The sequence below is a fragment of the Salvelinus sp. IW2-2015 genome, unplaced genomic scaffold (assembly GCF_002910315.2).
Source record: "Salvelinus sp. IW2-2015 unplaced genomic scaffold, ASM291031v2 Un_scaffold3668, whole genome shotgun sequence".
NCBI classification, from domain to species: Eukaryota; Metazoa; Chordata; class Actinopteri; order Salmoniformes; family Salmonidae; genus Salvelinus; species Salvelinus sp. IW2-2015.
Genome location: NW_019944945.1, coordinates 75,338 through 84,006, shown reverse-complemented (window position 1 = coordinate 84,006; position 8,669 = coordinate 75,338). Strand labels below are relative to the sequence as shown.

General features: G+C 48.9%; 1 pseudogene; it reads left to right on the top strand.

The window, feature by feature from the left end:
* The first annotated feature begins 6,526 nt into the window (after positions 1-6,526).
* Positions 6,527-8,669, top strand: part of LOC112076297 (mothers against decapentaplegic homolog 7-like) — a 14,042-nt pseudogene continuing 11,899 nt past the window's right edge.

The following is an 8,669-nucleotide window of genomic DNA, read 5'->3' as shown; positions in this document are numbered from 1 at the left end:
GTGAGTGCAGCGAGTAGAGGAGGAGGGCTAACGTGCTGTTCTCTCTCTCTGTCCACTCTTGTATCCCTCAGACCGAGCGCCTGTTGAATCCCTCTCTGTCCTCTTCTGTATCCCTCAGATCCCGACCCTGTTGAAATCCCCTTCTGTTCCTCTCGTATCCCTGACACCGGTTTTACCTCCTTTACCCACCGACCCTGTTTGAAAATCCCTCTCTGTTTCCACTCGTTGTCATGCCCTCAAGACCGACCCTGTTTGAAACTCACCTCTCTGTTCCACTCGTATCCTCAGAACCGACCCTGTTTTGAAATCCCTTCTGTTCCCTCGTATCCCTCAGCCGACCCTGTTTGAATCCCTTTCTGTTCCACCTCCGATCCCTCAGACCGACCCTGTTTTGAAATCCCTCTTCTGTTATTCCACCTCTCTATCCCTCAGACCGACCCTGTTTGAAATCCCTCTCTTTTCCACTCTCTATCCCTCAGACCGACCTGTTTGAAATCCCTCTCTGGTTCCCACTCTGTATCCCTCAGACACGACCCTGATTTGAAATGACAACCAGGCCACACAAAACAACATCACAGCCAGATGGAGAGAGAGAGAGAAAAAGAGGGAGGGAGAGTAAGTGGAAACAGTGCCTCTGTGTTGTAGGGCTTCGAATTGTCCCACCAGGCCCAGCGCAGAGAAGACAAGAGCAAGACGAGAGGCAAGAGCAAGAGAAGGCAAGAGCGAGAGAGAGGGCAGAGAGAGAGAGGCAGAGCAGAGAGAGGGCCAGAAGCAGAGAGGAGCAGAGCAGAGAGACAAGCAGAGAGAGCCAGCAGCCAGAGAAGGCAGACGCAGAGAGAGCAGAGCAAGAGAGAGGAGAGAAGCAGAGAGGAGCAGGACAGAGAGGAGCAGAGCATGAGAAAGAAGCTGAGGTTATAAACTTGGTTATCAACCACAGTCCAAGGAGGGGAGTAGGAGAGAGCATGGCATTTATAAACCACGAGTTCCAGAGGAGGCACGAAGCGACCTCACGTACGTCGGGGATTCATACGTCACAAGCGTCTCTAGAGGAGGGAGGGTAGACACTGGGTGGTTTATAACGCAGCATCCTGAGTAGGGGGGCCTAGCAGGAATAGACCTAGTCCCTGGGTAGTTAACCGACGTCCACGAGAGGGAGAGCGACAGTGGTGGATAAGCCATCAGATACCAGGAGCAGTATCGGTAGAACTAATGTAGAAACGTCAGCAGGTTTAACCACAGTCCAATGGAAGTGAGACCCAGGAAGTAGACGATGCAGCTTGCTACCGTCGCTTTGCTTCTCTGACTATAACCACTAGTTCCGCAGAGAGTGGTATGAGAGAGAGCCAGCAGCTGTGGCTCTATTCCTCTCCAAACAGACACTCATCACGTGTCCAGAACGTATGGTATAGATTGATACAGCCCAAGGCTGTCTGGCTCTCCCTATCTAACTCACTGAGTCCACTGTGGTTATACACGCAGCAGGGACTGATCATCTCTACGCCCCTGCGTCGGGATCGTGTAGTATACTACAGCAGACCCATTACAGCACGCTCGTCTACCAGCCTCCCTGACGGGTTGTGAGTTAGTAAGAACCGCAGACCTGTCATCTGCTCCTGTCGCTTGACCTTGTTATAAACCAAACCCAGAGGTCCACTGGTTCCTCTTCGCCAGGACGGGATGTGTTAGAGAGACCACAAGGGCGCGGTTGTATCATCATTCCACATCTCCATGACCGAGACCTGGATGATTATAAGACAGCTGTCCCGAAGTAGACTGTCTCTATTCTAACCCCACCGTCAGTTTCCCATGGAACGTGTAGGGTATAGTGAAAAGAGACAGCCCTGGGCGGTGTCGCTACTATACCTCCCACTCTCATTGCGCAAGACTAGTGGGAGGCAGGCAGACAGCGGTTGGATTAAACCTAATAACTCACACGTAAGTCTCTCCCAGTACTCTGGAACTGGGTGATGACCGGTCTTACTTGTTCTGACTGTGGTAAAAGTAACACCGCACGAGCTGTCCTCATCTCCGACCCATAGCCCACTAGGCAACTGGTGAGGTATACCCAGTCTTCGCTCTATCCCTCTTCGGACTTTGTATAACCCACAGTCCCAATGTGGGATTAACCGCTGCAGTCTCTCTCCGCCTCTCTGACTGTGGTTGATAACCCGCTGTGTTCTCTCCTCCCGACCTCTCGCTGGGGAGAGAGACAAGTCTGGTTATAACCACAACTGGGTTATCATAATCCCAAAGGCCTTCTCTTCACTAGGGGTGACGCCTGGCGGAGGAGAGGAATCACGCTGTTCGGGGAAGCCGACAGTCCAGAGAGGAGAGAGTGAGAGTGCTGGGGTTATAACCACAGTCCAGATCAGAGGGGGAGAGGACGGAGGGACAGCAGGGTTTGATAAGCCACAGTCCAGAGGAGGAGAGAGACAGGCTGCGTGTAGCCTCAGTCAGAGAGGGGGAGAGAAGCCGGGATTAACCACAGCCAGAGGGAAAAGACAGCGGGTATAACCACCAGAGAGGGAGAGAGAGCAGCTGCGGTTATAACCACAGCCTCCGAGGAGGAGAGAGACAGCTGGGTTTATACCACCTTCCAGGAGGGGAGAAGGAGACAGCTGGTTTAACACTAGTCCAGAGAGGAGTAGAGACACTGTGGTTATATCCACAGTCCAGAAGAGGGAGAGAGACAGCAGTTATACCACAGTCAACAGACGAGGGAGAGAACAGTGGGTTATAACCACAGTCCCGAGAGGAGAGAGAAGCTGGGTTATTAACCACAGTCGAGATGGGGTAGGCAGACAGCGGGTTCATAGACCACATCCAGAGGGCAAGAGAGACAAAGCGCATGTTTATAACCACAGTCCAGAGAGGGAGAGAAGACATCTGTTATAACCACAGTCCAGAGGGGGAGAGAGACAGCTGGGTTATAACCACAGTCCGAGAGGAGGAGAGAGGACGCTGGGTTTAACCACAGTCCAGGGAGAGGAGAGAGAGACAGCTAGGTGTATCCAATCCAAGGTGGACCCTTAGTACCAGTCCAGGAGGGGAGGAGAGACAGTGGTTATAACACCAGTCAGAGAGGGGAGAGAAAGCTGGGTTATAACACAGTCCAGAGAGGGGAGAGAGACAGCTGGGTTATAACCACAGTCCAGAGAGGGAGAGAGACAGCAGGTTATAACCACAGTCCAGGAGGGGAGAGAGACAGCAGGGTTATAACCACAGTCCAGAGAGGGAGAGAGACAGCTGGGTTATAACCACAGTCCAGAAGAGGGGAGAGAGACAGCTGGGTTATAACCACAGTCCAGAGAGGGAGAGAGACAGCGTTATAACCCAGAGTCCAGAGAGGGAGAGAGACAGCAGGGTTATTAACCACAGTCCAATGAGGCGGAGAGAGACAGCAGGGTTATAACCACATCCAGAGAGGGGAGAGAGACAGCTGTTATAACCACAGTCCAGAGAGGGAGAGAGAGACAGCTGGGTTATAACCACAGTCCAGAGAGGGGAGAGAGACAAGCTGGGTTTAACCACAGTCCAGAGAGGGAGAGAGAACAGCTGGTTATAACCACAGTCCAGAGAGGGGAGGAGACAGCAGGTTATAACCACAGTCCAGAGAGGGAGAGAACAAGCGGGGTTATAACCACAGCAAGAGGGAGAGAACAGCGGGTTATAACCACAGCCAGAAGAGGAGAAGAGACAGCAGGGTTATAACACACAGTCACAGAAGGGGAGAGAGACAGCGGGTTATAAACCACAGATCCAGAGAGGGAGAGAGAGACAGCAGTGGTTATACCACAAGACCAAGGAGAGAGGGGGAGAGAGGGACAGCTGGGTTATAACCACAGTCCAGAGAGGGGACGAGAGACAGCTGGGTTATAACCACCAGTCCAGAAGAGGGAGAGAGACAGCAGGGTTATAACCACAAGTCCAGAGAGGGGAGAGAGACAGCTGGGTTATAACCACATCCAGAGAGGGAGAGAGACAAGCTGTGGTGTATAAACCACAGTCCAGGGGGGAGAGAAGACAGCTGGGTTATAAACCACAGTCCAGAGAGGGGAGAGAGACAGCAGGGTTTTATAACCACGTCCAGAGAGGGGAAGACGAGATCAGCTGGGTTATAACACAGTCCAGAGAGGGAGAGAGACAGCAGGTTTAACCACAGTCCAGAGAGTGAGAGAGAGACAGCAGGTTATAACACAGTCCAGAGAGGGGAGAGAGAGACAAGCAGGTTATAACCAGTCCAGAGGGGAAGAGACAGCAGGGTTATATAACCACAGTCAGAGAGGGGAGAGAAGACAGCTGGTTATCAACCACCGAGTCCAGAGAGGGGAGAGAGAACAGCTGGGTATTAACCACAGTCCAGGGGGGGAGAGAACAGCGAGGTTAATAACCACAGTCCAAGAGACGGGAGAGATGACAGCAGGCGGTTATAACCACAGTCCAGAGAGGGGAGAGAACAGCATGGGTTATAACCACAGTCCAGAAGAGGGAGAGAGACAGCTGGGTTATAACCACAGTTCCAGAGAGGGGAGAGAGACAGCTGGTTATAACCACAGTCCAGAGAGGGGAGAGACAGCTGGGTTATAACCACAGTCCAGAAGGAGGGAGAAGAGACAGCTGGGTTTATAACCACAGTCCAGAGAGGGGAGAGAGAGACAGACTGGTTATAACACAGTCCAAGGGGGGAGAGAGAACAGCTGGGTTATAACCACAGTCCAGAGAGAGAGAGACAGCTTGGGTTATAACCAACAGTCCAGGAGAGGAGAGAGACAGCGGGTTATAACCACAGTCCAGAGAGGGAGAGAGACAGCTGGGTTATAACCACAGTCCAGAGAGGGAGAGAACAGCTGGGTATAACCACAGTCCAGAGAGGGGAGAGAGACAGCTGGGTTATAACCACAGTCCAGAGAGGGGAGAGAGACAGCTGGGTTATAACCACAGTCCAGAGAGGGGAGAGAGACAGCTGGTGATAACCACAATCCAGGAGGGAGAAGAGACAGCGGTTATAACCACAGTCCAGAGAGGAGAGAGACACTGGTTATAACCACAGTCCAAGAGGGAAGAGACAGCGAGAGTCCCATGCTAGTGGCTGTGTTCAGAGTAGTATTGCTTGCCATGTAAAGGGTCTGTGTGTTAGTATTTTTTATTTTTTTATTTAACCTTATTTTAACTAGGCTAGTCATTTAAGAACAAATTCCTTATTTCACAATGGCGGCCTACCCTGGACAACGCTGGGCCAATTGTGCGCCGCCCTATAGACATCCAATCACGGCAGGATGTGATACAGCTTGATTCGAACAGGGACTGTAGTGACATCTCTTGCACTGGAATGCCGGTGCCTTAGACCGCTGCGCCACCGGGAGGATATTTGGATGTATGTGCGCTCCGTGCGAAGCTCTTGTCAGCCAAGTCTGTGGTCCTTTTTTTGGCCTGCAATGGAGCAGGCTTTCAGACTGCTGTTAGTTAGTTAGCCTTCGTTCACGCCTTGCGATGTGTTTCTGCTTGCGGAGCAACACGTCCATTAGAGGTGTAGCTAACACACGTTTAGCTGTTGATCATTTACTATAGTGTTAGCAATCTTAGCTTCTCGGTCTGTGAGTCAGCGTATAATGGTCGATCTCTCTAGCTTGTTACGGTCTCTACTGACCGCTTAGTGGTCCTGTGTAATACTTCTGTGGTTGTTGGTTTGGTTTTAGCTTTCTTTAATCATGGCATGTAATATGTTAACTGTGACTTGTTAGTTGTATTGTAACAGTCTGTTCTGGTTACTGTTGACTTATTAGTTGTATTGTAATCTCTCTCTCTCTCTCTGCTTCTCTCTCTCTCTGCTCTCTCTCTGCCTCTCTCTCTCTCTCTCTCTCTCATCTCTCTCTCTCTCTCTCTCTCCTCTCTCTCTCTTCCTCTCTCTCTCTCTCTCTCTCTCTGCTCTTCTCTTCGCTCTCCAATTCAATTCAATTCATTCAAGGGGCTTATTGATGGAAACATGTGGTTTACATTCCCAAAACAAGTGAGGTAGATAATTATAACAAAAGTGAAATAAACAAATAAAAATGAACGTAAACATTACACATACAAGAAGTTTCAAAACAATAAAGACATTACAAATGTCATATTATATATATAGCAGTGTCTTGTAACCAATGTACAAATGGTTAAAGCACACAGAGTTAAAATAATAAACATAATAGGGTTGTATTTACAATGTGTGTTGTTCTTCCACTGGTTTTGCCCTTTTTCTTGTGCAAAGGTCACAAATTTGCTGCCTGTGATGGCACACTGTGGAATTTCTCCTCGTAGATATGGAGTTTTAATCAAAATTGGAGTTGTTTTCGGAATTCTTTAGTGATCTGTGCTAAACTCTGGAGGAAATATGTCTCTCTAATATGTCAACATTGGGCAGGAGGTTAGGAAGTGAGCTCAGGTTTCCACCCTCATTTTATCCTCCTCTGGTGTCTCTGTCTCTGTCTGTGTGTTCCGGCCCTCAGCTCAGTAATGCTCTTATCTAACGCTGTTACTTTGGAATGGAATGCTTTCTACTGCTGTCGTCAGAGTGGCCGCTCGGCAGTCAGCAAGCCACGTTAAAATAGACCCTCAGCTGCCATCGTCATCGTCACAGCAACGCAACGGAAGACAGCCAGACAGCGGGAGGGAAGGGACGGAGGAAAGGGTCTGCCCCTGCAGGGTGACATGGTTTTGACCAGGGGAACACATTGGTTCTTCAACTAGGTCTGGAGTGCCATACTGAAAATTGGTTTATATTTCCTTGCTGACAAAACGTTATTGAATTTTGTATCAATATATATATATATATATTTTTTTTTTTTTGATGCTCCCTGACTGTCTAGCTTTCATTTGGTTGATTATCAGTGAGCTGGACACAGTCAAGATACTGTATGAATGTAGGTCCATTATTATTTCTACACAGTTTTGATTTGGTTTTAATCACTTGAAAGTATATTGCTATATATATATTTTTAAATATGTTCTACTCATATGGACCCCCTCGCGGGCCGTATTGGACCCCCCCGCGGGCCGGATGTTTGCCACCCCTGGTTTAGGTTGATACACAGCCCTGGACATCCACATGCTTTACCTGGGTTGTACTGTAGTCAGTGACAGCCAGCACAGAGCCAGATACAATGCTTATATTTCTATGATGGCAGGACTGTTCGCTGTGGCGTCCACTTAACGAGTCCTGTAACAATAATATATGCCGTTCATTTAGCAGACACCATTATGCAAAGTAGTTTAGTCATGTGTGAATATATTTTACATATAGGTGGCCCGGGGAATTGAACCCTCAACCCTGACGGTACAAGCGCCATGCTCTACCGACTGAGCCAAACAGGACCACAGAAGTGTGTGTGTGTGTGTGTGTGTGTGTGTGTGTGTGTGTGTGGTGTGTGTTGTGTGTGTGTTGTGTGTGTGTGTGGTGTGTGTGTGGTGGTGTCGTGTGTGTGTGTGTGGTGTGTGTGTGTGTGTGTGTGTGTGTGTGTGTGTGTGTTGTGTGTGTGTGTGTGTGTGTGTGTGTGGTGTGTGTGTGTGTGTGTGTGTAGTAAAGGCATCAGCATCCTCGCTCTCAGTCAGCTGTGGATGAGTGTGCTTGCGTACTCCCCTAAAACTTCTTTGCTTGAGAATCTTGAATACCGTTCAGTATCATTTCAACGGGTGTCTCGCTGGGCTTTTTTTATTTTTGGCATGCGGAAACGAGTGTTCGTCCACTATTTTCTTTTGAGATCACAGACACGTGTAGATACCCACACACCAATATTATCAAAAAGATACAGACAAACGAATTCTACCACCCTTACAATATAATCATAAATCTCAATGCGATATATATAAAATGAAATATACGAATCTCAGCAGAATACATCTGTCATATAATACATTTTTGACGGCACGTTTTTTTTATTTTTTTTTTTTTTTCTGATTGAGGATGAATCTAGACAACCCAAAAAGTGTGCAGCGAAAAAGCAAACATCGTCTCTCTCTTGGAATGACAACGAAAGACGTATTCTTGTTAACAAGTCCACGCTACTGTTGACCCTAATCACACGCGAGAGGGTCGTAGGACTTCGTCCTTTGCCTTCCAGAAAAAAATGAAAAATGTCATCAGCTCTCCCTCATCAATATATGCCCAAAACCTTTTTTCCCGTACAGAAATGCTTTTGGCTGGGAAGCCCCTCCTCATCTGTCATCTATAATTCTCTCTTGGTCCTCTCCCTAACCAGGCATCTCTCGTCCTCCCTCTCTCCTGGTGCTCTCTCTTCATGTCGTCTCCTTCTCGCTGGGTCTCGTTTCCGGTGTCTCGCCTCTTTCTGTCCACTGTCTCCTGCCTTTTCGTATTGTTATCTTTCCTCTCAGGCACTTGCTCTCCTTGCTTCTCTGGTCTCTCATCTCACGTCTCGTTCCTATCTTCTCTTATCTCGTCTCCCCTCCTCAATCTCTTCTCCTCTCTCTCATCTCCTCGTGTCCTCTCTCTGTCTCTGTTTCTCTCCTCTCGTCTCATCTCTCTGTTCTTCTCTCGTGTCTCTCTCTCTGTCTCTCCTCTCTCCGCACCCCTCATCCCTCTCCTCTCGGTCTCCTCTCTCTCCGTCTGTCTCTCTCCCTCTTCCTCTCCGTCTTCTCTCTCTCTCCATCTCTCTCCTTCTCCCTCCCACATCCAG